This window comes from Eleutherodactylus coqui, chromosome 5 (assembly GCF_035609145.1).
Source record: "Eleutherodactylus coqui strain aEleCoq1 chromosome 5, aEleCoq1.hap1, whole genome shotgun sequence".
NCBI classification, from domain to species: Eukaryota; Metazoa; Chordata; class Amphibia; order Anura; family Eleutherodactylidae; genus Eleutherodactylus; species Eleutherodactylus coqui.
In genome coordinates this window covers 243,716,856-243,722,855 of record NC_089841.1, presented here as the reverse complement: position 1 = coordinate 243,722,855, position 6,000 = coordinate 243,716,856, and positions in this window count along the sequence as shown.

Genomic DNA, 6,000 nt, shown 5'->3' with positions numbered 1-6,000 from the left:
GCTCATGATAGATTAGCTAGCCCTAAAATCCTAGACTCATAGATAAAAATAATAAACAGAGGACACAGCAGAGTCTTCAGCCTACATGGTTGAGCGTTCCGTCAGCATGCTGCGATTTGCCGCCCGTTAGCGGAGAATCGCTATGATTCTTCGCTCGTGGACAGGGGGGCTGCGCTTTCCATAGCAATGTGGGGAAAGCAATGCAAAAATGCCCGTGGACAGGCAGCCTATGTGAAAGGAATGCTGTTAACAACTGTTATTTGCTTAGAAATAGGATTACAAGTGTCAATTGACAGTTTAAGGCTAGCTTTACACGGGCCAATAGACGCCCAAGCAATTGCTCAAAAAATGGGACTCAACTGGGCAAGTGAGATGGCATCGTTCACTTCTCGGGTCACTTGGTTTTTAGCTCACCTAAAAAGCAAGCGAATACAGCCTGTGTTCATCTAGCCAAGGTCACATGTAGAAACAGAAAGGACAATGCCGCACAACAAATGTAAGTAATCTGTACTCCAAGAAAGAAATGTCCATGTTATGCATGCCCACCGATGAGCTTTATCCGACTCACCCACCTCCACAGAAACCAAGTAAATTACAGACTCACATCCTAAATTCTAGAATTAAAGAAGTTGTGCCATGATAGAAAGTTATTCCTTATCTACATTCCCCTATCAGGCCCTTCCTACACTGAGGGCAGCAGTGGTCACAATTGTACACTGTTGCTCCATTCATTTCCATGGGACTGCCAGAAATAGCCAAGCAGTCCCACTGAAATAAGTGGCCCTGTGTAGGTGTAACTGCTGCTGCCCTCGGATATGTTGGAGCCCTGCTCTCGGAATCGGTGCGGATCCAAATGTTTGGACCCCCACCAATTTGAAAGTTATTGCCTATCCTGTGGAAAAGGTAATAACCTTCTACTAAGGTATAAGCGCTAGTGTGTAGTCACCTTTAGGCCTCATGTCCACTTGAAAAATACAATCCGCGCAGAATCTGCCGCGGATTTGCTTTAAATGGTATTTTTTTGCATGCAGATATCCGCACACATTGCTATCAATGTGATAGCAATGTTGGCGATCCGCGCGGAATCCGCGGCAGAATGGAGCATGCCGCGTTTTTTCTCCCGTGCGTGAAAAACGCAATTCTTTTAAATTGCCATCCGCGGGTGCAAAAATCAATTTAATGGACCGCGGATGGCCAATGATTCCCTATGGGCAAAATCCGCTGCAATTCCATTTAGCTAGTGGACATGAGGCCTGAGGCTGGGTTCACACAGGGCGGATTTGCCGTGGAAATTCCGCGCTGAATTTCGCCGCGGCAAATCCGCCTACGTCTGCTAATCTCGTGATTAGCCAGCCATGTGGACGAGATTTCTGAGAAATCTCGTCCACACGGGACGGCCAATCCGCTGCGGTAGGTCAGGCTGGAACCGAGCTGCGGCGACCGCAGCCGCGGTTTCAGAATATGCAGCATGTCTATTTTTTTTTTATTTCTACCGCGGCCGCGCTCTCCTCTATGGGAGCGCCGGCCGCAGCGGAAGAATGAGCGGCCGGGCCGCTTTAAAGCTGCCGCGGGTTTTTCCGCGGTGGTTTTCTTCCGGCGGAAATCTCGCGGTGTTTGCTGCGGCCAAACCACGAGATTTCCGGCGGGATTCCGTCCTGTGTGACCCCAGCCTTAATGTGTCATATAATAATACAATGTTTTGGCTGTTTCAGGGGAGCTGAACGTCTAATAGTCACTGAACTGAGACATCCCGATGCCAGCTGTCATCAACGTAGCTCCTTCTGCGGTGTGCAGTGCAGTAACACAGCATGTAGTAGCACCCTTTCTATGGTACTGCAGAGGTGCAGCTAGGCTTTCCTTAATCTGTGGCAAAGGTTAAGGCCCAATGTTCACAGGTGAATTTGAATTGCAGAATCAATGCGGGGCACCTGCGCAGAAGATCCGCAGTTCAAGCCGCCCATAGGGAACAATGGGCGTCCGCACTTGAATTTACACATGCAGATTTGCTTTCCGGATGCGGAAAAGAAATCACAGCCTGCTCCATTTCAGTGCGGTTCCTGCACGGACGGGCAGCGGATTCCGAGTGAAAGCTGGAGTTTGAAAAAAAAAAAAAAAAGTACTGCGCATGTTCGCTGGACGGCACTTATGCACACTTTCAGAGTACAAAAAAAAAGACCCAGACAGGTAACCAAAGTCCCCGGCCGTGGGAGGGTTGGAGAACTGGGGCGGGCTCCCACATGCGGAATCGGACCCGCCCGTGGACATGAGGCCTTAGTCTCCCTCTCCATTGGGTACGATTTTGCTAAACTACCTAAAAATAACACCAATACACAACTTGACCTCATCTGTCTGCTTGTACTGGAGAGTCGCCATTCCATGTCCTCCTCTTGTCCGTGAATTGGTGTTTTTTTCACATGGGCCTGCATCAAACAGTTTTTTCAGATTTCCAACAGCTGGACCTTCATACATTCACACAATATAGCAATGTGATCCCCTCCATAGTGTGCTGAACACAGAAATAACAGCATATGCCCATTAGCAATAGTGGGAATTGCAAACTGTGCTTGCACTGTATTACATAAGGAGTTCAAGCCGAATGGCATATTTATGAAGCCCTGAGCCAGTGTATTTCTACATGTTGGAAGGGTTGATGTGGCTTACGAGATACACCAAGGGCAAATTGTTAAAATTACACTATTCTGTTTCCAGGTTTGACTTGGTCTTGTCTTAAGACTTTGACACATTTATCAACGGGCTTGCATTCTATTGATGAATTTGGCATACAATGCGCTTATACACCGTCCATGTAATTCTAAAATACCTGGTCAAATGCCTAAAACCACGGAACAATGTTGTGTGTGTGCAGCCTGCATAAATGAGTCTTCTGTGTGCACACAGACACACACTGTTCTCTAAGGGAGAGCGCACACAGCTACAGAGATGAGTTCGCTGTGCGCACACAGACACACACTGTTCTCTAAGGGAGTGATGCACAGCTACAGAGATGAGTCCGCTGTACACACAGACACACACTGTTCTCCAAAGGAGTGTGCACACAGCTACAGAGATGAGTCCGCTGTGTGCACACAGACACACACTGTTCTCTAAGGGAGTGATGCACAGCTACAGAGATGAGTCCGCTGTGTGCACACAGACACACACTGTTCTCTAAGGTATTGCGCACACAGCTACAGAGATGAGTCTGCTGTGTACACACAGACACACACTGTTCTCTAAGGGAGTGCGCACACAGCTGCAGAGATGAGTCTGCTGTGTACACACAGACACACACTGTTCTCTAAGGGAGTGCGCACACAGCTGCAGAGATGAGTCTGCTGTGTACACACAGACACACACTGTTCTCTAAGGGAGTGCGCACACAGCTACAGAGATGAGTTCGCTGTGCGCACACAGACACACACTGTTCTCTAAGGGAGTGATGCACAGCTACAGAGATGAGTCCGCTGTGTGCACATAGACACACACTGTTCTCTAAGGTATTGCGCACACAGCTACAGAGATGAGTCTGCTGTGTACACACAGACACACACTGTTCTCTAAGGGAGTGCGCACACAGCTGCAGAGATGAGTCTGCTGTGTGCACATAGACACACACTGTTCTCTAAGGAAGCATGCACACAGCTACAGAGATGAGTCCGCTGTTGCTGACTTCCACAGGTGAATGAGGAGCCAGGTTATTATATAAATTATATACATTCTACATGTTGTAGAACTTTTAGCACATTTTTTGTGGGGGGTGTGGGAGAGATAGAAAAAAATGTCCAGAATTCCGCCATTGTTTTTGAGGTTTGTCTTTATGACATTAACCATTCAGGAAAAATAACAAGATAACATTCTTATCTCTATCAGCACGATTACTGTGATACCAAGTTTATACAGACTTTTATTTTTTACTACTTTTGCACAATAAAAAGACATTTTTAAAGTAAAACAATTGAATCTGCATTGTCTAATTCTAAGATCCATAGCATTTTTAATTTTTCCATTTTTATTATTAATGCAGCTCTGGGGGGGGCTTGGTTTTTTCGGGAAGATGTATAGTGTTTATTGGCCACATTTTGAGGTATATGTGAGTTTTGAAATGCTTTTTATTGCAATTTTGGGATGCAAACACAAGAAAAATAGCAATTATGGCGTTACTTTTTTAGGCCTTAGTCAGACGGGCGTTTTTTCGCGCGATTTGCGCATGCATCAGGCGATTTTTTAAAACCATTGCTTTGCAATGGTATCGGACACATGAGCGCTTTTTATGCGCTCGTCCGATAAATTATAGAACAGAAATCGCAGATCGCACCTATCTGCGATTCCTGTTCTCTTCTCTATATGCGCTCAATGGTGTCAGCGGCAGCAGCGCCGACCCCATTGAGAACATATAGAAGACAAATCATTCTTCTCTGCCACAGCTGTAACAGCTGTGGCAGAGAAGAACGATGTTTGCCCATTGAATTCAATGGAGCCGGCAATACAGCCGGCTCCATTGAAAGCAATGGGCTGCCGGCGTGCGCGGGGTGAATTGTTGGGAAGGGCTTAAATATATAATATATACTCACCTGCTCCCGGCAGCCGGAGTTCCACGCAGCCGGCCTGCAGTGGGTGTGAGTCAGACCTGCCCCCTGATTGGCTCAGCGCTGAGCCAATCAGGGGGCAGGTCTGACTCACACCCCCTTCACACCCACTGCAGGCCGGCCGCGCGGAACTCCGGCTGCCGGGAGCAGGTGAGTATATATATATATTTTATTTTAACACTTTTCTGGATGAATTGCAGGGAAGGGCTTATATATTTAAGCCCTTCCCGACAATTCATCCCATTTCGCCCGCAGCGCATTGCTTTCAATGGAGCCAGCTGTATTGCCGGCTCCATTGAATGCAATGCGCTGGACAGCTCCGGCCCGTTTCTAATGAAACGCGGCTAGGAGCAGATTTTCGGGCGATTTTCGGGCACTGGTCACGCGATTTGCGGATGCGCATCCGTCATGCGATCCGCAAATCGCGTGAAAAAACACCCGTCTGACTAAGGCCTTAAACGATTTTTACAATGTTCACCAAGCAAGATGAATAAAAATATATTTTCATTGCCTCTGTCATTAAGAATGCCTATTATGTGTTACTTTTTAAAAAAAATTTTGAGTATTTTATCTATTTAAAAAGGTTTTTTTGTGGGAAAAAATGCATTTTTTTAACTGGATTTTTTTTCTTTACTTTTCAGTCCCTGAAAGGGAATTAAAGATGCGATTGTTCAATCACTAGAATAGTACACGGCATTACTTATGTGGTGCATTCTATTATGTCTATGACAGTAGCCTATTAAATTCTGTGAGAGGCGGGGCCTTTATCATTGTATCTTGTCACCACCAGCAAGGTAGGGGTTTGACAGGGCTTGGATGCAGGAACGTCCCTGTCACGCCCCTAGCTGCCAATTGGTGACTTCTCAAAGGTCCTAGCAGCATAGTGTGTAGTGATTTTTGCCTAGGCTGGATGGTTAGGGACTAGTGTACCTGTTAGGCGTACATTATTAGAACAAATAATCTAAGCCTAACACCAAAACATCCCTAACCCTCCAGGCAAGGCAAAAACCACTGCACTGTTTGACCGGGGAACAGGCTGCTTCTTTATGTGGGTGGACTTATAGTGCTGACGGCAAACAGATGTGAGTCAGCACCACCGTCGCTCTTCAGCGCTTACATATGCGGACCAACACCTCTCCGCTTCCTCCTTGCTGACTGCTACAAGGGAGTGGAGGCGAGCATCTTCACACTGCTGGCGCTGGGGACAGTGCCGCCGGGGAGAGTGACAGCGGCACCAGTAAGGGGAGCCCACAATCAGTGCTGCACTGCTGCCGGAAGGCCGCCGCTGGGGACACTGCCACCAGGGGGAGTCACAGCGGCCCCGCTAAGGGGAGCCAACAGCCAGTGCAGCGCTGCTGGGGAGAAGCCACCGCCGTCGCCTACAGTCACAGCTGGGCCAGTAGCACACGCGGCA